At 44.4% G+C, this 24463-nt stretch overlaps 1 protein-coding gene across 1 annotated transcript in view; it reads right to left on the minus strand.

Annotated features, from left to right (window-relative positions):
- Positions 1-24463, minus strand: part of LOC118390648 (follistatin-related protein 4-like) — a 294535-nt gene that overhangs the window by 217717 nt on the left and 52355 nt on the right. The gene's annotated exons all lie outside the window — the stretch shown is intronic.

Below are 24463 nucleotides of genomic sequence, written 5' to 3' on the forward strand. Positions count from 1 at the left end.
AGCAGATATACTTAGTATAAACAAATTATGCTAATGATGTGCTAATGGCATGGTGCTGGATATTCTAGTTGACTACAAAGCAGCTCTATCCAGCACCCATCACACTTTCTAACTGAATTTCTGAATCTGGAGCCAAACCCTAAGAATGCTCAATGTGATATATTAACAGCCTTAAGTGCCATTGGGTTGAGACTAAGGTATACTAGTAAACTAGGTATACTAGTAAACTAGATTAAGTTATGCTAGTAAACTAGATTAAATTGTACTAGTAAACTAGATTAAGGTATACTAGAAAAAAACTAGACTAAGGTATACTAAACACTAAAAGTAATGACCACAATAGTAACAACAACGTAATTTTACAATTCTACTTTATCATAACCAATCCAAAGGTTATTATAGAAGATAAACCGTTGTGGTTTGCATTTATGGTCAATAACGATCACGGTTCAAATTATCACCACATTTTTCATCTCCTAAACTTTTTTATTTGTGGGAATGGCTTTCCATTCATCAATGTCATCCGACTGCACTGTCCTCAATACAAAGCGTAGGTTTCCTCCCAAATGGCACCCTGTTCCCTTTTTAGACCCAGCAAGTAGGCTCTGGCCAAGTAGTTCAGGCCAATGTAGTACACTATATAGGGAATAGAGTGCCATTTGGGTCAAACCCATTGTCCACCTCTCAACCAATAAAACCAATTACTATACTGTTGCTCTCGTATTTTCTGATGTACATACACCACAGAGTCTTATGAGGAGGCCTGAAAAGTGGAACCGACAGTGCTTTCAAGAAGTATTCATACATTGCACATTTTGTTGTTACAGCCTGAATTCAAATGGATTAAACATGTTTTTTTCTCTCATCTACACACAATAGCCCATAACGACAAAGTGAAAACATGTTTTCAGAAATGTTAGCAAATGTACTGAAAATGAAATAAAGAAATATCTAATTTACACCCCTGAGTCAATACTTTGTAGAAGCACATTTGGTAACAATTACAGCTGTGTCTTTTTGCACACCTGGATTGTACAATATTTGCCAATTATTATTTAAAACATTCTTTAAGCTCTGTCAAGTTGATTGTTGATCATTGCTAGACAGTCATTTTCAAGTCTTGCCATAGATGTTCAAGCCAATTCAAGTCAAAACTGTAACTAGGCAACTCAGGAACATTCAATTCAGAAACATGTTTTCTAGCTAAGCAACTTCAGTGTAAATTTGGTGTTGTTCTTTCGGTCATTGTCCTGCTGAAAGGTGAATTCATTACCCGATGTCTGTTGGAAAGCAGACTCAACCAGATTTTCCTCTAGAATTTTGCCTGTGCTTATTGCTGTATTCCGTTTATTTTTATCCTGAGAAACTCCCTAGTCCTTGCCGATGACAAGCATACTCATAACATGATGCGGCCACCAACATGCTTGAAAATATGAAGAGGGGTACTCAGTGATGTGTTGTGTTTTTTGGATTTGCCCCAAACACATTTTTTGCAGTATTACTTAAGTGCCTTGTTGCAAATAGGATGCATGTTGTGGAATATTGGTATTATGTACAGCACACGTGTCAAACTCATTCCACAGAGGGCCCAGTGTCTGTGGGTTTTCACACCTCCCTTCATTGATGAATTAGGTAGGGAAGTGTGTGGGAAGTCGAAAGGAACTAAGTAGAAAGGAACTTCCCACACTTGGTTGTCTATGGCTTAATTGAAAGGAGAAAACACAAACCGGAAGTCACTTGGCCCTCCAAGTAATGAGTTTGACACCCCTGCTGTACAGGCTTCCATCTTTTCACTCTATGATTTAGGTTAGTACTGGGCAATAACCAATGTTGTCGATCCATCCTCAGTTCTCATATCACAACCATTAAACCAAGGAACTTTTTAAAATCACAATTGAACTCATTGTGAAATCAATTAGAAGTGTCCTTCCTCTCTGGCAACTGAGTTAGGAAGGACACCTGTAATCTTTGTAGTTACTGGGTGTATTGATACACCACACAAAGCCTATATAATAACTTCAACATGCTCAAAGGGATATTCAGCGTCTGCTTTTTTATTTTTACACATCTACCAATCGGTGCCCTTCTTTGCGAAGTAATGAAAAACCTCCCTGGTCTTTGTGCTTGAATCTGTGCTTTAAATTCACTACTCGATTGAGGGACCTTACAGATAATTGCATGTGTGGGGTACAGAGACAGGGTAGTCATTAAAATGATTGAGCATGGAATGAGTCCATGCAATTTATTATGCAATAAGTTAAGCACATTTTTACTCCTGAACTTAGAGTTACCATAACAAAGGGGTTGAAAACTTATTGACAAGACATTTCAGCTTTTAATTTTTTATACATTTACTACAAACAAAATTCCACTTTGACATTATGGGGTATTGTGACCAAAATCTCTATTTAATCCATTTTAAATTCAGGCTGTAAAACAACCAAAAAAGTAATGGGGTGTGAATACTTTCTGAATGCACTGTACTTGATGGAGCTGTGCTAAACTTACCTTTGGGCACTAGCCTCAGCTCATTATTTCCATACACTGGCAAAGTCACTAGAAACCTCAGAGAGATTCAGGGTGACTTTGGGGTTAACCTCTAAGTGAGGCTACTTTGCGCCTACCTAATCCAATAAAGATCAATATCTCTACCTTGGCACTGAAGTAGATGTGAGAGCTGGACCTGCAGAGCTGGGAAGCTGCAAACTGCTCTCAGCAGCTTGGGGTCTGGCTGGGCTGCATGGGGAGGGGGCCCCAAACAGGCAACAGCTATAGAGGACCGATGTTCATTGCTATTTTATAGGCTGATATGCTAAATAGAAGCATTTACTATTTATGGTCATAATGTGGTGGTCCAAGTAAATAATGTTTTATATGAATTGTGCATCCCAAATGGCACCATACTCCCTGTACCCTAAATACTTTAGCTCTATGGGGTCTGGTCAAAGGTAGTGCAATATGGGTAATAGGGTGCCATTTGGGATGTATCCTATTCCATATACACCTATAAATCAAATTGTATTAGTCACAAGCGCCGAATACCGAATACAATACACCTTACAGTGATAAGAATAAGAAATACATCAATAAGAAATACAAATACAAATACAAATAACAAGTAATTAATGAGCAGCAGTAAAATAACAATAGCGAGACTGTATACAGGAGGGTACCAGAGTCAATGTGCGGTGGCACTGGTTTTTAAGGTAATATGTACATGTAGGTAGAGCTATTAAAGTGACTATGCATAGATGATAACAACAGAGAGTAGCAGTGGTGTAAAGGGGGGGGGGGCAATGCAAATAGCCTGGGTAGCCATTTGATTAGATGATCAGGAGTCTTATGGCTTGGAGGGTAGAAGCTGTTCAGAAGCCTCTTGGACCTAGACTTGGCGCTCCGGTACCGCTTGCCGTGCGGTAGCAGAGAGAACAGTCAATGTCTAGGGTAGCTAGAGTATTAGACCATTTTTAGGGCCTTCCTCTGACACCTCTTGGTTTAGAGGTCCTGGATGGCAGGGAGCTTGGCCCCAGTGATGTACTGGGCTGTTCACACTACCCTCTGTAGTGCCTTGCGGTTGTAGGCCGAGCAGTTGCCATACCAGGCAGTGATGCAATCAGTCAGGATGCTCTTGATGGTGCAACTGTAGAACGCTTTTGAGGATCTGAGGACCCATGCCAAATCTTTTGAGTCTCCTGAGGGGGAATAGGTTTTGTCATGACCTCTTCACAGCTGTCTTGGTGTGCTTGGACCATGTTAGTTTGTTGGTGATGTGGACACCAAGGAACTTGAAGCTCTCAACCTTATCCACTGCAGCCCCGTCGATGAGAAAGGGGGCATGCTCCCTATAGACTATCTCGTCGTTGCTGGTGATCAGGCCTACCACTGTTGTGTCATCTGCAAACTTAATGATGGTGTTGGAGTCGTGCCTGGCCATACAGTTGTGGGCCCCTCAGTGTTGAGGATCAGAGTGGCGGAAGTGTTGTTGCCTACCCTTACCACCTGGGGGTGGCCCGTCAGGAATTCCAGGATCCAGTTGCAGAGGGAGATGTTTAGTCCCAGGGTCCTTAGCTTATTGATGAGCTTTGAGGGCGCTATGGTGTTGAACGCTGAGCTGTAGTCAATGAAAATCATTCTAACATAGGTGTTCCTTTTGTCAAGGTGGGAAAGGGCAGTGTGGAGTGCAATAGATATTGCATCATCTGTGGAAATATTGGGGTGGTATGCAAATTAAGTGGGTCTGGGGTTTCTGGGATAATGGTGTTGATGTGAGCCATAACCAGCATTTCAAAGCACTTCATGGCTACAGACATGAAAGCTACGGATCGGTAGTCATTTAGGCATATTACCTTAGTGTTCTTGGGCACAGGCACTATGGGGTCTGCTTAAAACATGTTGGTATTATAGACTCGAACAGGATGAAAATGTCAGTGAAGACACTTGCCAGTTGGTCAGCGAATGCTCGCAGTACACGTCCTGGTAATCCGTCTGGCCCTGCAGACTTGTGAATGTTGACCTGTCTAAAGGTCTTACTAACATTGGCTAAAAAGGTAGAAGTGACGTAATGAAAGAGTCCTATAATAACCAGGGCTGCTGTGCCAGCTAGCATGTTCATCCCATCAAGTTGCTATTTCAACATGGACCTATTCCTCAAGACAAGTTAAGGCAGGATGGGTTTGCCAGAATAAGTTGCTTCCCCTTTAATCCAAATATTGGAAGATGAAAAAAGCCATTAAGTGTTCTTCCCCGCTACCTGCCATCTCTCTCTAGACAAATATTAAAAATATTAAAACTTTATTGAAAAATCATGTGTGATCTATCTGTCTGACAGTCCTGTATAACTCCATATTTCTCCATCCCATATTTCTCCATCCCTGGCTGACTAAATAATATTGAGATATGATATCAATTATAAATGAATGTAATTACACATTGAACATTATTCCCTCTAATAAGACAAAGTGATGGAATATAGGCTTTTTATTACTATGCCAGCAGCATGTCCATCTTCGGCTATGCATTATATTTCGAAGAGTAAAATTACTATCAATTTAGGCTTGCGTTAATACATTGCTTCAAATCTTTCTCTCAGAGTAATTTTGATGTGTCGTCCTGCTGAGAGAGAGAGAGAGAGAGAGAGAGAGAGAGAGAGAGAGAGAGAGAGAGAGAGAGAGAGAGAGAGAGAGAGAGAGAGAGAGAGAGAGAGAGAGAGAGAGAGAGAGAGAGAGAGAGAGAGAGAGAGAGAGAGAGAGAGAGAGAGAGAGAGAGAGAGAGAGAGAGAGAGAGAGAGAGAGAGAGAGGGAGCGAGAGAGACTTTATTAACACATTTAACTTTCTGTCACACTGCATTACAGTGCCACTGGATGTCAGAGCAGCCTCACTACTCTCCAATAGAGGGAATTAGATTCGTAAACAACAGGTGCAGACTAACAGTAAAACGCTTACTTAAAGAAAACAGAAATAGTGACAGGAGGATTAAATACACAGTGAAAAATGAATAACAATAACAAATAAAAAATAACGTGGCACACCAATATCTCTACCTGTACATGCCCATCTGATCATTTATCACTCCAGTGTTAATCTGCTATTGCCCATTTTTTTCTACTATACAGGAGTCAATGTGCAGGGTCAATACATCGGGAGTCAATGTGCAGGGTTAGTGTCAAATCAGAGGGCATGCTGTCCGGTCCTCTGGCAAGTCATGAAGTCATTGAGGTAGCTACAGTATGTACATATAAACTCAGCAAAAAAAGAAACGTCCTCTCACTGTCAACTGTGTTTATTTTCAGCAAACTTAACGTGTGTAGATATTTGTATGAACATAACAAGATTCAACAACTGAGAAAAACTGAACAAGTTCCACAGACATGTGACTAACATAAATGGAATAATGTGTCCCTGAACAAAGCTGGGGGTCTAAAAATAAAAGGAACAGTCATCTGATCATTTATCATCTGTTAATCTGTGGCCACCAGCTGAATTGCCCATTTTTTTCTACTGTGTTATTGACTAATTGTTTACTCCATGTGTAAGTGCATCTCCTCTTCAAATGGACTGCCACCAGATTTGACAAAAAAGAAAGTTCTGTCAACTGTGTTTATTTTGCTAGATATTTGAGATAACAAGATTTGAGAAAAACTGAACAAGTTCCACAGACATGTGACTCTTCCACCAAAGCCACCACCTGCAAGTTCCCAGACATTTCCAGACATTTCTGGGGGGAATGACCCTAGCCCTTACCCTCCGATCCAACAGGTCCCAGACGTGCTCAATGGGATTGAGATCCGGGCTCTTCTCCGGCCATGGCAGAACACTGACATTCCTGTCTTGCAGGAAATCACGCACAGAATGAGCAGTATGGCTGGTGGCATTGCCATGCTGGAGGGTCATGTCAGGAAGAGCCTGCAGGAAGGGTACCAAATGAGAGAGGAGGATGCCTGCAATGACAACAAGCTTAGTCCGATGATGCTGTGACACACTGTCTCAGACCATGACGGACCCTCCACCTCCAAAACGATCCCGCTCCAGAGTACAGGCCTCGATGTAACGCTCATTCCTTCAACGATAAACTGCAAATCCGACCATCACCCCCGGTGAGACAGAACCCCGACTCGTCAGTGAAGAGCACTTTTGCCAGTCCTGTCTGGTCTAGCGATGGTGGGTTTGTGCCCGTTGTTGTCAGTGATGTCTGGTGAGGACCTGCCTTACAACAGACCTACAAGTCAGCCTCTCAAAGCCTATTGTGGACAGTCTGAGCACTGATGGAGGGATTGTGCGTTCCTGGTGTAACTCGGGCAGTTGTTGTTGCCATCCTGTACCTGTCCCACAGGTGTGATGTTCGGATGTACCGATCCTGTTCAGGTGTTGTTACAAGTAGTCTGCCACTGTGAGGACGATCAGCTGTCCGTCCTGTCTCCCTGTAGCGCTGTCTTTGGTGTCTGTGTTGGGCCTTCCTCTGACACCGCCTGGTATAGAGGTCCTGGATGGAAGGGAGCTTGGCCTCAATGATGTACTGGGCCGTATTCATCACCCTCTGTAGCACCTTGAAGCAGCTCTAGCCTTTAGCTCAGTGTGGATGTTACTCATAGCTTCAGGTAGGGTTATGTACACTATATGACCAAATGTGTGTGGACACCTGCTCATCGAACATCTCATTCCAAAATCATGGGCATTAATATGGAGTTGTTTCCCACTTTGCTGCTGTAAAAGCCTCCACTATTCTGGGAAGGCTTTCCACTAGATGTTAGAACATTGCTGCTATGACTTGCTTCCATTCAGCCACAAGAACATTAGTGAAGTTGGGCATTCCAAGTCGACGTTCCAATTCATCCCAAAGATGTTATACGGGGTTGAGGTCAGTGCTCTGTGCAGTCAAGTTCTTCCACACCGATCTCAACAAACTATTTCTGTATGGACTTCGCTTTGAGCACGGGGGCATTGTCATGTTGAAACAGGAAAGGGCCCTCCCCAAACTGTTGCCACAAAGTTGGAAGCACAGAATCGTCTAGACTGTCATTGTATGCTGTAGGGGTAAGATTTTCCTTCACTCGAACTAAAGGGCCTAGCCAGAACCATGAAAAACAGCCCACTGCGCCATTTGCGGCGAGCTTTACACCACTCCAGCCAACGCTTGGTATTGTGCATGGTGATCTTAGGCTTGTGTGCAGCTGCTCGGCCATGGAAACCCATTTCACAAGAACGAACAGTTATTGTGCTAACTTTGCAAGTTTGGAACTTGGTAATGAGTGTTACAACCAAGGACAGATGATTTTAACGTGCTACGCACTTCATCACTCAGCGGTCCCATTCTTTGAGCTTGTGTTGTCTACCACTTCACAGCTGAGCTGTTGTTGCTCTTATATGTTTCCACTTCACAATAACAGCACTTACAGTTGAACAGGGCAGCTCAAGCAGGGTTGAAATTTAATGAACTGACTTGTTGGAAAGGTGGCATCCTATGATGGCGCCACGTTGAGAGTCGCTGAGCTCTTCAGTAAGGCCATTCTACTGCCAATATTTGTCTATGAAGATTGCATGGCTGTGTGCTCGATTTATACGCATGTCAGCAACGGGTGTATAATCAACTCAATTGAACTCATCGATGCACTTATTAATGAAGTCAGTGACTGATGTGGTAAACTCCTCAATGTTATTGGATGAATCCTGAAACCTATTTCAGTTTGGCTAGCTTAATATCCACTTCATCGGACCACTTCCGTATTGAGCGCATCACTGGTACTTCCTGTTTGAATTTTTTCACGTAAGCGGGAAGATAGAGTTATGGTCTGATTGCCAAAGGGAGGGTGAGGGAAGACCTTGTATGCATGTCTGTGTATGGCGTAAAGTTGATCTAGAGTTTTGTCGCCTCTAGTTGCACAGATGACAAGCTGGTAGAAATGGGGTCAAACCTATATTATTTTCCCTGCATTAAAATCACAGGCTACGGAAACACCACTTCTGAATGCGCATTTTCTTGTTTGCTTATGCCAACATCAGTTTGAGGAGGTAAATAGATAGCTACAAAAAAACAGATGTAAACTCTCCAGCTTATCATGAGGTATTCTAACTCAGGCAAGCAAAAACTCGAGATTTCTTTAATATTAGAGATCATGCACCAGCTGTTAAAAAAGAGAAACACAGGTGGCGCAGTGGTCTAGGGCACTGCATCGCAGTGCTAGCCGTGCCACCAGTGACTCTGGGTTCGAGCCCGGGCTCTGTCGCCGCTGGCCTTGACCGGGAGGTCCATGGGGCGATGCACAATTGGCTTAGTGTCGTCCGGGTTAGGGAGGGTTTGTTCGGTAGGGATATCCTTGTCTCATTGTGCACTAGTGACTCCTGTGGCGGGCCGCGTGCAGTGCATGCTAACCAGGTCGCCAGGTGCACAGTGTTTCCTCTGGCACTTTGGTGTGGTTGGGTTGTGTTTTGGAGGACGCATGGCCTTTGTCTCTCTCGAGCCCGTACGGGAATTGTAGCGGGGAGAAAAGGGTCAAATTTTTTTTAAGAAAAAAAGAGAGAAACACCCCTCTTCCCTTCATCTTACGGTCTTTACGATGCATAGAAAAACCAGCGAGGTGTGTATTATCCATGTTCTCGTTCAGCCACAACTCTGACAAAAACAGGATATTACAGTTTTTCAGGTCCCGTTGATAGGATAGTCTCGAACTGAGCTTATCCAGTTTGTTTTCAAGCGACTGTACATTCGCCAAATAGAATAGATGGAAATGGTGGTCTATTTACTGGCCGACGTCGTCTCATCAGGATGCCACTTCGCCTTTCTCTTTCGCCACTGTTTCCTCTATCGATTAGGGCCTCTTCCGGAGTAAGCAGAACATCCAGAGCTGCCGACTTGTTGAAGTAGAAATGTTTATACAAATCGAGGTTAGTGATCGCTGTTCTGATGATCAAAAGCTGTTTTCGGTCATACGAAATGATGGCAGAGACATTATATACAAAAATAAGTTGAGATCAGCAAAAGAAAAACACAAAATAGCATCTTGCCACAAGCTTGTTTTAAATGTTTTGTCCCCTTGTAAAAATAACAATCCTACACTTCAGTCATTCCCGGGTCACTGACGTGCTCCGAACACGGCCAATGAACACGGAGGACAAAGGAATCAAGAAACACTAAAAAATGCAAGAGGCAGTGGTTGGTCACAGTGTTTTCTCTCTCTTTTACTCGACAGACCTGACTGCTAACATCCTCCCTGATACTGCTTTGCACACCTCAGGGACAACTTAAGAGACTCATGTATTTTTCATCAACTCAACCCCCCTCTCCAAACAGAGAGAGCACAGATAACGACATGGCCAACAATTATACATCCCACACAGACCGGTGGAGGAGGAGAAGACTGCAAGAGAGCTAACTCCAGAGTTAAAATATTCACAGACAGCATTATTAATATTTAATATTCTACTAAATCTGCTTTATTGTTACCAAGCTAAGCAGTATATAAATCAAGTTCTCTCAGCAGCCGAAAAGGAAAAGAGGGAGGGATGGAGAAGGCAGAGAGGTGTGTGCGTGTGTGTGTGCAGATATGTGTGAGAGAGAGAGAGGAAAAGAGAGAGAGTCTGCTTCCATACTATTATGAATGCATATGCTGTGATCAATGTCATGTTGGTAAATTGCCATTAGAGGGAGGCCCTACCAGGTGCACTCAGAATGATAAATCCTAAGTAATGAGCGCCGATCTCAGATCTGTGGAAGAAAATGACTCGTCTTTAACTGGCACACAGAGAGAGAGAAAGAGAAAGAAAACGAGAACGATGAGGAGGAGAAAGAGGGAGGGAGAAAGAGAGAGATGAGGAGGAGAAAGAGGGAGCGAAAGAGATGAGAAGAGAAAGACAGAGAGATGAGGAGAAAGAGAGACAGAGAGAGAGAGAGAGAGATGAAAGAGAGAGAGAGAGAGAGAGAGAGAGAGAGAGAGAGAGAGAGAGAGAGAGAGAGAGAGAGATTAGGAGGAGAAAGAGGGAGAGAAAGTTATGAGGAGAAAGTGGGACAGAGAGATGAGGAGAGAGCGAGAGAGAGAGAGAGAGAGAGAGAGAGAGAGAGAGAGAGAGAGAGAGAGAGCGAGAGAGAGAGAGAGATGAGGAGAAAGAGAGTGATAGAGAGAGAGAGTGAGAAAGAGGGAGAGAGAGCGGAAGGGAGAGAAAGAGAGAGAGACTTCTCCACTGCTCAGCACTACCCACTCCACATACCTCACACAGAATGACTGGGAAGGTACTGTTTAACTAACTATAAGACAATTACTGAAATGACAGTGATGATTACAAACAGGCATAGCTGTAATGGAAGTCATGGTAGTGATTAAGAAATAAAACATTGTATATGTAAAAGTGTTCTCAAAAGCAATAAAAGTGCAATATTACCCCAAAATGTGGATGTAAATCATCTGTGACTGCGCCATCTTGGTTGCCAGATTGACCTCTGTGCAGTTTAACAATGCAGTGATATACTACACAGTATAATAGGGCTGTAGAATACATTTCAGGTGATTCGTTTCTTTGTGGCATATGTTCTTACAGATAAGATAAATGTCTTTAGCTTATTGCAATTACCACTTACAGTACGACAGTTGATTTCAAAGTCAACATATCTGTGGCATGTAACTGCCAGTACTAGATCTGTTATCACACTATAGTTATCCTATGCATACATGTATGCAGTGATTTCATTTAGCATTTCCCTTGCAGATGCCCTTACCCAGTGACACGCCTAATTCATTCTCTGGCCCATTTCTGTGGACCGTCTTCTTAACTGCCGCTATTGAGGTGAGGAGCCTTACTCTGGGGTCCTACAACGATCCGACACCAGGGATCCTTCCTGTCCACTTCTGCCCATGCTATTTGCACAAATTGCTCCATTTGTGTTTGAATATGAAATACATTTGCTAAAAGCAATAAAGACTCTCCCCTGAGAGGGTTGAGATGTGAGTGATATTGCTTCTTTACAGCATTATTAGCTGTAAGGATAAGAAGGCTATAATGCATGTAATTGTGTGAAAAACTGAAATCTTGATTACTTCTGTACATCTTAAAACCCCCTAGGGCAGCCTTTCCCAAACTCCAAGGGAGGCACGTTATGTTTTCAGTTTTTTGTCCTAACACTACACAGCTTATTCAAATGATCAAAGCTTGATGATTACTTGATTATTTGAATCAGCTGTGTAAGTGCTAGGGCATAAAATCAAATGTGCAGACCTTCTTTTCTGAGGACCGAGTTTGGGAAACCCTGTCTAAGCCTGGAGGGGGTCTAAGCCTGGAGGGGGTCTATGCCTGGAGGGGTCTAAGCCTGGAGGGGGTCTAAGCCTGGAGGGGGTTCTACTAAGTTGACATATGGAATTGTTTTAAGATGGTCATACTAAGGATCATTTAGCTACTTGATATAGAATTTTCTGACCCCTTTAGGTATCCAAAACATATACTGTACCAATCAAAAGTTTGGACACACCTACTCATTCAAGGGTTTTTCTTTCATTTTACCTCTCAGCTAATGGAGATCCTAATAAAATACCAAACAGACATATTATTTTATGTCTACGGTTTAATGGCATAAGAGTGATAGGTAGGGAGAGGTAGGGAGGTAGGGAGAGGGAGTTTGGAGAGACGGGTAGAGAACCTCAGGGGAACTATTTGAAAGCAGCCCAGCACGGTGTGGCTTACTGTATCATACAGAGATATTTCTTCATCATCCATGTCATTAGGATCCCTCCTCTGAGAAGAGATGGCAGCCCAGCACAGTGTGGCTTACTGTATCATACAGAGATATTTCTTCATCATCCATGTCATTAGGATCCCTCCTCTGAGAAGAGATGGCAGCCCAGCACGGTGTGGCTTACTGTATCATACAGAGATATTTCTTCATCATCCATGTCATTAGGATCCCTCCTCTGAGAAGAGATGGCAGCCCAGCACAGTGTGGCTTACTGTATCATACAGAGATATTTCTTCATCATCCATGTTATTAGGATCCCTCCTCTGAGAAGAGATGGCAGCCCAGCACGGTGTGGCTTACTGTATCATACAGAGATATTTCTTCATCATCCATGTCATTAGGATCCCTCCTCTGAGAAGAGATGGCAGCCCAGCACGGTGTGGCTTACTGTAGCAGCCCAGGGGGAATTTATGACCTCAAAATAATAGTTTCAAGTGTAAATAAACCACACAAAAAAACTGTACGAAACTCAATGTTTAAAGTTAATCACAAGACTGAATAAAATTTGAAAAGACAGTATATTGTAGGAGACTTAGAAGACAAAAGCATTAATTTCTAGCATGGCTATGTAGCAAGCGTGTTGCCACAGTGAAGACTAAGCATGGTAATCACCAGCCCAAAAACAAAGCTGTGTGGGTGGAAGGGAGAGTTTGACACTGATTGTGTTGACTGGTATTCTCTCACTTATAGCCACTAACACCTCCGATTGACCAAGACAATACTTGTTTGCTCTTTCCTGCCTAATTTTGGTTACAAGCACCATTTCATTTGTTTACGCAAAAGGATACACGTTGAGCATGTTCTCTCCCTTTACCTGAGAGTAGGAGAACATTAATTCACCAATAACACCCACAGAAGACAGAGACAGAGACAGAGACAGAGACAGAGAGAGAGAGAGAGAGAGAGAGAGAGAGAGAGAGAGAGAGAGAGAGAGAGAGAGAGAGAGAGAAAACCTGCATTGAGTCATCCATAAATCACCTGGACCAGAAGGGTTGGGTAGGTAACTTCCTAAATGTAATCTGTTACCTGTCCAAAATTGTAACATCACTTTTGGATTACCCAAACTCAGTAACGTAATCTTATTACTTTTAGGTTACTTTCTCTTAAAGGTCCCCCCAGAGGGCAATGCTGCCCCTATTTCAAAGTAATTCCTGTCCTATAGCAGAAATGTTCCTTTAGTCTCCACCTCCGAAGAATGACGCAGGCTGCTAATACATGTTCACGAATTGGGGATGGGAACATTGTGGGTGACTTTCATGTGGAGATGAGAAATAACAAGTAGGGCACTGACAGCTGTCAATGTAGCTAGCTAGCATGCTAACCGTATCTAGCAAACTAATGTTATCTGTTGTTGCTACACCTTATTCAAAGGATTTGCCAGCAATTATACGGCTGGTTCTGGATTCTTCATAAGCATGTTGTGAAAACAGCCACAGATTGTTAGGGGAAACCAGTATCTTGGGCGGCAGGTAGCTTAGTGGTTAGTGCGTTGGACCAATGCTTTTAATCAGGGCAAGGTGTCTGGCAACATGACCGAATATAAACAATGCAGCTATTCCCTCCGCAAGGCTATTAAACAAGCTAAGCGTCAGTACAGAGACAAAGTAGAATCTCAATTCAACGGCTCAGACACAAGAGGCATGTGGCAGGGTCTACAGTCAATCACGGACTACAAGAAGAAACCCAGCCCAGTCACGGACCAGGATGTCTTGCTCCCAGGCAGACTAAATAACTTTTTTGCCCGCTTTGAGGACAATACAGTGCCACTGACACGGCCTGCAACGAAAACATGCGGTTTCTCCTTCACTGCAGCCGAGGTGAGTAAGACATTTAAACGTGTTAACCCTCGCAAGGCTGCAGGCCCAGACGGCATCCCCAGCCGCGCCCTCAGAGCATGCGCAGACCAGCTGGCCGGTGTGTTTACGGACATATTCAATCAATCCCTATACCAGTCTGCTGTCCCCACATGCTTCAAGAGGGCCACCATTGGGCCGCCCCCAGGTGGTGAGGGTAGGCAACAACATCTCCTCCCCGCTGATCCTCAACACGGGGGCCCCACAAGGGTGCGTTCTGAGCCCTCTCCTGTACTCCCTGTTCACCCACGACTGCGTGGCCACGCACGCCTCCAACTCAATCATCAAGTTTGCGGACGACACAACAGTGCTAGGCTTGATTACCAACAACGACGAGACGGCCTACAGGGAGGAGGTGAGGGCCCTCGGAGTGTGGTGTCAGGAAAATAACCTCACACTCAACGTCAACAAAACTAAGGAGATGATTGTGGACTTCAGGAAACAGCAGAGGGAACACCCCCCTATCCACATCAATGGAACAGTAGTGGAGAGGGTAGCAAGTTTTAAGTTCCTCGGCATACACATCACAGACAAACTGAATTGGTCCACTCACACTGACAGCGTCGTGAAGAAGGCGCAGCAGCGCCTCGTCAACCTCAGGAGGCTGAAGAAATTCGGCTTGTCACCAAAAGCACTCACAAACTTCTACAGATGCACAATCGAGAGCATCCTGGCGGGCTGTATCACCGCCTGGTACGGCAACTGCTCCGCCCTCAACCGTAAGGCTCTCCAGAGGGTAGTGAGGTCTGCACAACGCATCACCGGGGGCAAACTACCTGCCCTCCAGGACACCTACACCACCCGATGTTACAGGAAGGCCATAAAGATCATCAAGGACATCAACCACCGAACCACTGCCTGTTCACCCCGCTATCATCCAGAAGGCGAGGTCAGTACAGGTGCATCAAAGCTGGGACCAAGAGACTGAAAAACAGCTTCTATCTCAAGGCCATCAGACTGTTAAACAGCCACCACTAACATTGAGTGGCTGCTGCCAACACACTGTCATTGACACTGACCCAACTCCAGCCACTTTAGTAATGGGAATTGATGGGAAATGATGTAAATATATCACTAGCCACTTTAAACAATGCTACCTTATATAATGTTACTTACCCTACATTATTCATCTCATATGCATACGTATATACTGTACTCTACATCATCGACTGCATCCTTATGTAATACATGTATCACTAGCCACTTTAACTATGCCACTTTGTTTACTTTGTCTACATACTCATCTCATATGTATATACTGTACTCGATACCATCTACTGTATGCTGCTCTGTACCATCACTCATTCATATATCCTTATGTACATATTCTTTATCCCCTTACACTGTGTATAAGACAGTAGTTTTGGAATTGTTAGTTAGATTACTTGTTGGTTATCACTGCATTGTCGGAACTAGAAGCACAAGCATTTCGCTACACTCGCATTAACATCTGCTAACCATGTGTATGTGACAAATACAATTTGATTAGATTTGATTTGATTTGACTTGTAAACGAAAGGTTGCAAGATTGAATCCCTGAGCTGACAAGGTAAAAATCTGTTGTTCTGCCCTTGAACAAGGCAGTTAATCCACTCTCAAGGCTGTCATTAAAAATAAGAATTTGTTCTTAACTGACTTGTCTAGTTAAATAAAGGTTAAAAAAATATTTGACTTTGTTATGTATTGGGCTCCTGAGTGGCACAGCGGTCTAACGCACTGAGTGCTAGAGGTGTCACACCAGGCACCCTGATTCAAATCCAGGCTGTATTACAACTGGCCGTGATTGGGAGTCCCATAGGGCGGCGCACAATTGGCCCAGCGTCATCTAGGTTTGGCCAGTGTAGGCTATGATTGTAAGTAAGAATTTGTTCTTAACTAACTTGCCTAGTTAAATAAAGGTTCAATTTAAAAATATATATCTCAGAAGTTTTGACATCTTTCATAAATTGCGTCCGCAAATCCTCCATAGAAATAGAAAGAATAAGATTAAGCTCCGGTAATCAAATCACATTTTATTGGTCACATATATTTAATAGATGTTATTGCAGGTGCAGCGAAATGGTTGTGTTCATCGCTCCAACAGTGCAGTAGTATCTAACAATTCACAACAATACACACAAATCTCAAAGTAAAATAATGGAATTAAGAAATATATAATATTAGAATGAGCAATGTCGGAGTGGCATTGACTAGAATACAGTAGAATAGTAGATACATATGAAATGAGTGAAACAGTATGTCAACATGATTAAAGTAACTAGAGATTCCGTGTCTATGTACATAGGGCAGCAGCCTCTAAGGTGCAGGATTGAGTAACCGGGTGGATAGCATGGTTCTCACAGCTAGGGGAAGTGAAAGGAGGCTACAATGACTTTGCTCATGATGTTCGCCGCAATTGATATGCAACAACGCCCTGACCGCATCGGACACAAAACGAAAACTCCAATACTTGATGTAACAACAGCACAAAATAGATGAACAAGTTTGTGGAATCTTCTTTCGCGGGTGTCTTTTCATTATAGGAGACACTTGTGATTTCTAGCTGCACCAATCAAAGCAATGGAGTGTGGTCAAAACCATTCATCTTGAGGTGACGTGTGGATCGGGGTTCCAAAATGCAATCATATCACAGCGAAAATCTGTAGCCAGAGATGGAAGAGAATCACCCCACTCACTGTTTTTTTCTGGTTCAGGGAAAGTCAATGAACTAAGTAGACCAGACCCAGCTGCTATTGCATTGTTGTCTATGGGAGACCCAACCCGTTAAGTAGACTGGAACTAACCATTATTATCAATGGTAAACGGCCTAGTGAGGGATCTTAATTTATCCACCATCTTTGGTGTAGCCAAAATGTATTGCTCAGCTCAGTCGCGACACAAACTTTGTAGGTGTTTCTGATTAATAAACAATGCTATGCTGGTGAGTTTTACCATTCAAATAAAACCCAGCCCTGAAACGTCATTTCATAGGAAAAGACACGTATTGGCATGAATTTGCACGAAGCGGGATGTGCGGTTTTGTCACCTCAAGCCCAAATATATCATACTTGTAGTAAAATGATGACTTATTGACTTACATAGTTGTGCAACATTATGGGTAAGCTCTAAGCATTGTCTTTCAGATAGAAAAAGTGTATTTCTACTGGTGTGGGCATTTAGGCAGATAAGTAGCTGGTACAGCCACAAAGTCATAAAATCTCATTATAAACCAAACCTAACCCCAACTACACTGCTAACCCTAATGCCGAAACCTAACCTTCAATCAAGACCTTCACTTAAGAACAGGGAACTTGTCTGTTGGCCCATCATTAAAGACCAAAATTGGTTAATGAAAATTGTGATAAATTAAAAAAAGTATACCCGTTTCAGTTAACGACCAAAATATGTACTGCTGTGCCATATAGATTGCAAAATAGTTGGGAAGAGATTTGATGTATCGATTCCATGGCACATGGTTTATGAACTGATACACAAAATGACACCGGATTCAAAATGTAGTTTTTCGATTTAAATGATTATACAAAAGTCTTGCAACCAATATAATGTTATATGAATGGGGGATACAACCATCCCAGCTCTGCAGATTTTGCTGTAAAGAGACAGAATCATTAGAGTTATTTTGGTAGTGTGCATTTGTATCTTGTTTTTGGTCGCAGGTTCAGGAGGAATGGCTGAAGCATTGCAACATTTACCTGGAGCTAAGTCTGCAAATAGCACTGTTGGATGATTTTGAAGTCCTACTCAATCGATCAATAGTAAAATAATACTCTTAGCAAACATGTTTATCTTTCATTTACAATCTGTAGAAACTATAAGAACAGAAGGTTCATAACTTTTGTGAAACAGCACAGTTGAAAAAGATATGGCAAATAGAAATCAAAACTGGATGGTGTTCAGAGATAGATGTGAGGGGTTGAGGGTAGCTGAAGGATGGGACTGGATGGTGTTCAGAGATAGATGTGAGGGGTTGAGGGTAGCTGAAGGATGGGACTGGATTGTGTACAGAGATAGATGTGACGGGTTGAGGGTAGCTGAAGGATGGGACTGGATGATGTTCAGAGATAGATGTGAGGGGTTGAGGGTAGCTGAAGGATGGGACTGGATGGTGTTCAGAGATAGATGTGACGGGTTGAGGGTAGCTGAAGGATGGGACTGGATGGTGTTCAGAGATAGATGTGAGGGGTTGAGGGTAGCTGAAGGATGGGACTAGATGGTGTTCAGAGATAGATGTGGGTTGAGGGTAGCTGAAGGATGGGACTGGATGGTGTTCAGAGATAGATGTGAGGGGTTGAGGGTAGCTGAAGGATGGGACTGGATGGTGTTCAGAGATAGATGTGAGGGGTTGAGGGTAGCTGAAGGATGGGACGGGATGGTTTTCTGAGATAGATGTGAGGGGTTGAGGGTAGCTGAATGATGGGACTGGATGGTGTTCAGAGATAGATGTGAGGGGTTGAGGGTAGCTGAAGGATGGGACTGGATGGTGTTCAGAGATAGATGTGAGGGGGGTAGCTGAAGGATGGGACTGGATGGTGTTCAGAGATACATGTGAGGGGTTGAGGGTAGCTGAAGGATGGGACTGGATGGTGTTCAGAGATAGATGTGACGGGTTGAGGGTAGCTGAAGGATGGGACTGGATGGTGTTCAGAGATAGATGTGAGGGGTTGGGGTTGAGGGTAGCTGAAGGATGGGACTGGATGGTGTTCAGAGATAGATGTGAGGGGTTGAGGGTAGCTGAAGGATGGGACTGGATGGTGTTCAGAGATAGATGTGACGGGTTGAGGGTAGCTGAAGGATGGGACTGGATGGTGTTCAGAGATAGATGTGAGGGGTTGAGGGTAGCTGAAGGATGGGACTGGATGGTGTTCAGAGATACATGTGAGGGGTTGAGGGTAGCTGAAGGATGGGACTGGATGGTGTTCAGAGATAAATGTGAGGGTTGTGGGTAGCTGAAGGATGGGACTGGATGGTGTTCAGAGATAGATGTGAGGGGTTGAGGGTAGCTGAAGGATGGGACTGGATGGTGTTCAGAGATAGATGTGAGGGGTTGAGGGTAGCTGAAGGATGGGACTGGATGGTGTTCAGAGATAGATGTGAGGGGTTAAGGGTAGCTGAAGGATGGGACTGGATGGTGTTCAGAGATAGATGTGAGGGGTTGAGGGTAGCTGAAGGATGGGACTGGATGGTGTTCAGAGATAGATGTGAGGGGTTGAGGGTAGCTGAAGGATGGGACTGGATGGTGTTCAGAGATACATGTGAGGGGTTGAGGGTAGCTGAAGGATGGGACTGGATGGTGTTCAGAGATAGATGTGAGGGGTTGAGGGTAGCTGAAGGATGGGACTGGATGGTGTACAGAGATAGATGTGACGGGTTGAGGGTAGCTGAAGGATGGGACTGGATGGTGTTCAGAGATAGATGTGAGGGGTTGAGGGTAGCTGAAGGATGGGACTGGATGGTGTTCAGAGATAGATGTGAGGGGTTGAGGGTAGCTGAAGGATGGGACTGGATGGTGTTCAGAGATAGATGTGACGGGTTGAGGGTAGCTGAAGGATGGGACTGGATGGTGTTCAGAGATAGATGTGAGGGATTGAGGGTAGCTGAAGGATGGGACTGGATGGTGTTCAGAGATAGATGTGACGGGTTGAGGGTAGCTGAAGGATGGGACTGGATGGTGTTCAGAGATAGATGTGAGGGGTTGAGGGTAGCTGAAGGATGGGACTGGATGGTGTTCAGAGATAGATGTGAGGGTTGAGGGTAGCTGAAGGATGGGACTGGATGGTGTTCAGAGATAGATGTGAGGGGTTGAGGGTAGCTGAAGGATGGGACTGGATGGTGTTCAGAGATAGATGTGAGGGGTTGAGGGTAGCTGAAGGATGGGACTGGATGGTGTTCAGAGATACATGTGAGGGGTTGAGGGTAGCTGAAGGATGGGACTGGATGGTGTTCAGAGATAGATGTGAGGGGTTGAGGGTAGCTGAAGGATGGGACTGGATTGTGTACAGAGATAGATGTGACGGGTTGAGGGTAGCTGAAGGATGGGACTGGATGGTGTTCAGAGATAGATGTGAGGGGTTGAGGGTAGCTGAAGGATGGGACTGGATGGTGTTCAGAGATAGATGTGAGGGGTTGAGGGTAGCTGAAGGATGGGACTGGATGGTGTTCAGAGATAGATGTGAGGGGTTGAGGGTAGCTGAATGATGGGACTGGATGGTGTTCAGGGATAGATGTGAGGGGTTGAGGGTAGCTGAAGGATGGGACTGGATGGTGTTCAGAGATAGATGTGAGGGGTTGAGGGTAGCTGAAGGATGGGACTGGATGGTGTTCAGAGATAGATGTGAGGGGTTGAGGGTAGCTGAAGGATGGGACTGGATGGTGTTCAGAGATAGATGTGAGGGGTTGAGGGTAGCTGAAGGATGGGACTGGATGGTGTTCAGAGATAGATGTGACGGGTTGAGGGTAGCTGAAGGATGGGACTGGATGGTCTTCAGAGATAGATGTGAGGGGTTGAGGGTAGCTGAAGGATGGGACTGGATGGTGTTCAGAGATAGATGTGAGGGGTTGAGGGTAGCTGAAGGATGGGACTGGATGGTGTTCAGAGATAGATGTGAGGGGTTGAGGGTAGCTGAAGGATGGGACTGGATGGTGTTCAGAGATAGATGTGACGGGTTGAGGGTAGCTGAAGGATGGGACTGGATGGTGTTCAGAGATAGATGTGAGGGGTTGAGGGTAGCTGAAGGATGGGACTGGATGGTGTTCAGAGATAGATGTGAGGGGTTGAGGGTAGCTGAAGGATGGGACTGGATGGTGTTCAGAGATAGATGTGACGGGTTGAGGGTAGCTGAAGGATGGGACTAGATGGTAATCAGAGATAGATGTGAGGGGTTGAGGGTAGCTGAAGGATGGGACTGGATGGTGTTCAGAGATAGATGTGAGGGGTTGAGGGTAGCTGAAGGATGGGACTGGATGGTGTTCAGAGATAGATGTGAGGGGTTGAGGGTAGCTGAAGGATGGGACTGGATGGTGTACAGAGATAGATGTGACGGGTTGAGGGTAGCTGAAGGATGGGACTGGATGGTGTTCAGAGATAGATGTGAGGGGTTGAGGGTAGCTGAAGGATGGGACTGGATGGTGTACAGAGATAGATGTGACGGGTTGAGGGTAGCTGAAGGATGGGACTGGATGGTGTTCAGAGATAGATGTGAGGGGTTGAGGGTAGCTGAAGGATGGGACTGGATGGTGTTCAGAGATAGATGTGACGGGTTGAGGGTAGCTGAAGGATGGGACTGGATGGTGTTCAGAGATACATGTGAGGGGTTGAGGGTAGCTGAAGGATGGGACTGGATGGTGTTCAGAGATAGATGTGACGGGTTGAGGGTAGCTGAAGGATGGGACTGGATTGTGTTCAGAGATAGATGTGATGGGTTGAGGGTAGCTGAAGGATGGGACTGGATGGTGTTCAGAGATAGATGTGAGGGGTTGAGGGTAGCTGAAGGATGGGACTGGATGGTGTTCAGAGATAGATGTGACGGGTTGAGGGTAGCTGAAGGATGGGACTGGATGGTGTTCAGAGATAGATGTGACGGGTTGAGGGTAGCTGAAGGATGGGACTGGATGGTGTTCAGAGATAGATGTGAGGGGTTGAGGGTAGCTGAAGGATGGGACTGGATGGTGTTCAGAGATAGATGTGACGGGTTGAGGGTAGCTGAAGGATGGGACTGGATGGTGTTCAGATAGATAGTGAGGGGTTGAGGGTAGCTGAAGGATGGGACTGGATGGTGTTCAGAGATAGATGTGACGGGTTGAGGGTAGCTGAAGGATGGGACTGGATGGTGTTCAGAGATAGATGTGAGGGATTGAGGGTAGCTGAAGGATGGGACTGGATGGTGTTCAGAGATAGATGTGACGGGTTGAGGGTAGCTGAAGGATGGGACTGGATGGTGTTCAGAGATAGATGTGACGGGTTGAGGGTAGCTGAAGGATGGGACTGGATTGTGTTCAGAGATAGATGTGATGGGTTGAGGGTAGCTGAAGGATGGGACTGGATGGTGTTCAGAGATAGATGTGAGGGGTTGAGGGTAGCTGAAGGATGGGACTGGATGGTGTTCAGAGATAGATGTGACGGGTTGAGGGTAGCTGAAGGATGGGACTGGATGGTGTTCAGAGATAGATGTGAGGGGTTGAGGGTAGCTGAAGGATGGGACTGGATGGTGTTCAGAGATAGATGTGAGGGGTTGAGGGTAGCTGAAGGATGGGACTGGATGGTGTTCAGAGATAGATGTGACGGGTTGAGGGTAGCTGAAGGATGGGACTGGATGGTGTTCAGAGATAGATGTGAGGGGTTGAGGGTAGCTGAAGGATGGGACTGGATGGTGTTCAGAGATAGATGTGAGGGTTGAGGGTAGCTGAAGGATGGGACTGGATGGTGTTCAGAGATAAATGTGAGGGGTTGTGGGTAGCTGAAGGATGGGACTGGATGGTGTTCAGAGATAGATGTGAGGGGTTGAGGGTAGCTGAAGGATGGGACTGGATGGTGTTCAGAGATAGATGTGAGGGGTTGAGGGTAGCTGAAGGATGGGACTGGATGGTGTTCAGAGATAGATGTGAGGGGTTGAGGGTAGCTGAAGGATGGGACTGGATGGTGTTCAGAGATAGATGTGAGGGGTTGAGGGTAGCTGAAGGATGGGACTGGATGGTGTTCAGAGATAGATGTGAGGGGTTGAGGGTAGCTGAAGGATGGGACTGGATGGTGTTCAGAGATAGATGTGACGGGTTGAGGGTAGCTGAAGGATGGGACTGGATGGTGTTCAGAGATAGATGTGAGGGGTTGAGGGTAGCTGAAGGATGGGACTAAACAATTTAAGGATAACCAATGTAAAATATACTGTGTCCATAAAATGTATATAGTATGTATAAGCTGGAAGAAGAAGCCTAAATGTCGTTGTACATTAGTCTACTCCAAATAGGGGAGGGGTGGTAGAGTTAAAGTTAAGGGAAAATAATAACAGGGGAAAAATGTGTGTGTGTGTGTGTGTGCGTGTGTGTGTGTGTGTGTGTGTGTGTGTGTGTGTGTGTGTGTGTGTGTGTGTGTGTGTGTGTGTGTGTGTGTGTGTGTGTGTGTGTGTGTGTGTGTGTGTGTGTGTGTGTGTGTGTGTAAAAACAAAATATGAAATGATGCAGACAATTACATTGATGGAAGTCACCGCTTATCTACAATATTAAAGCTGATCCATACACATAGATTTTTACAAAAGCCAATTTTGACTTTGCAGCTGGCCAATCTTGCGGATATCGCTCAGTTGTGCCTCTACGACAAGACTCATCCCAAAAAACTCAAACCTGCTCAAGAGGCATTGAAGAAGACAACAATTACTATTACCAATAAAACAACTTCTATTGGAAAATAAATCAATGTTAGAGTTTACAGAGCTGGCCGAAAATGGATATTGCGGCTTGTTCTAACCCATTGCTTTCTCCTTCAGGTAATGATTAGACTATATCTTTACTTACAAAAAAATAGAGGCTGTCAGATTTACGGTCATTCCAATTAATGTAATAATACCCCTTGATCTTCAAGAATAGGACTTGGATAGTACCACATTGTTTTACTTGAGCAAACCCCAAAACTAGAGACTAATTAGCCTAATCTGTTTTTGATTTTGTTATCATGGAGGATTGTTTGGGCTCATTGCTTTCAGTTGTAAAATAAATGCTGCTCTCAGAATGGCATGCTTTGAGCACTACCGAAACTAGTTTTTGAAAGTATGGAGCACAATACCATGGGGGAGTTTAGAAGGGAGGAACTCATAACTTTTATTCCATAGGCTGGGATCCGCACAATGCAGCTGTTGCAAGATAATTTTTCACTGGCTGTCCATTGGTTCTGGTGCAAAATGTTCCTTAAATGGCAGCAAACAGGGTGGGTCCTACCTGTCCAATAGAAACGCTCTTTTTGCTCTGTTTGCTTCTGTTTGGTTCTTAAACGGTAAACAGCTTCCGTAATGAATACACCACTGCTCGCAATAATAATGATTGATAGGCAGCTTAAACGTCTTCAGATCAACCATAATTGGGTTAAAATACATGTAGATTTGTGAACAGCCATCCACAACAACCACAATCTGTAAGGCTCAAATAAATGAGAGAGCAGCAGTGTGATTCACATCAATGTGCTATGTAGCCTAGATATCAATAATAAAGTGATATCAGTATTGCCTGTAGACGACACCACTCATCCTTAGCCAAGTGTTTATTCAAGTTGGATAATCTTTGGATACCGACAGCAGTCACACCATTGGAAGACATAGCTTGGACTGTAGCCTACAAAAGCCTATTCCTGCATTTGGTGTGTCATGATAGTGGTCTCTGATTTGTGGTTAGATGGGAGGGTATGCGGACACGC

This window comes from Oncorhynchus keta, chromosome 11 (assembly GCF_023373465.1).
Source record: "Oncorhynchus keta strain PuntledgeMale-10-30-2019 chromosome 11, Oket_V2, whole genome shotgun sequence".
Taxonomy (NCBI): Eukaryota; Metazoa; Chordata; class Actinopteri; order Salmoniformes; family Salmonidae; genus Oncorhynchus; species Oncorhynchus keta.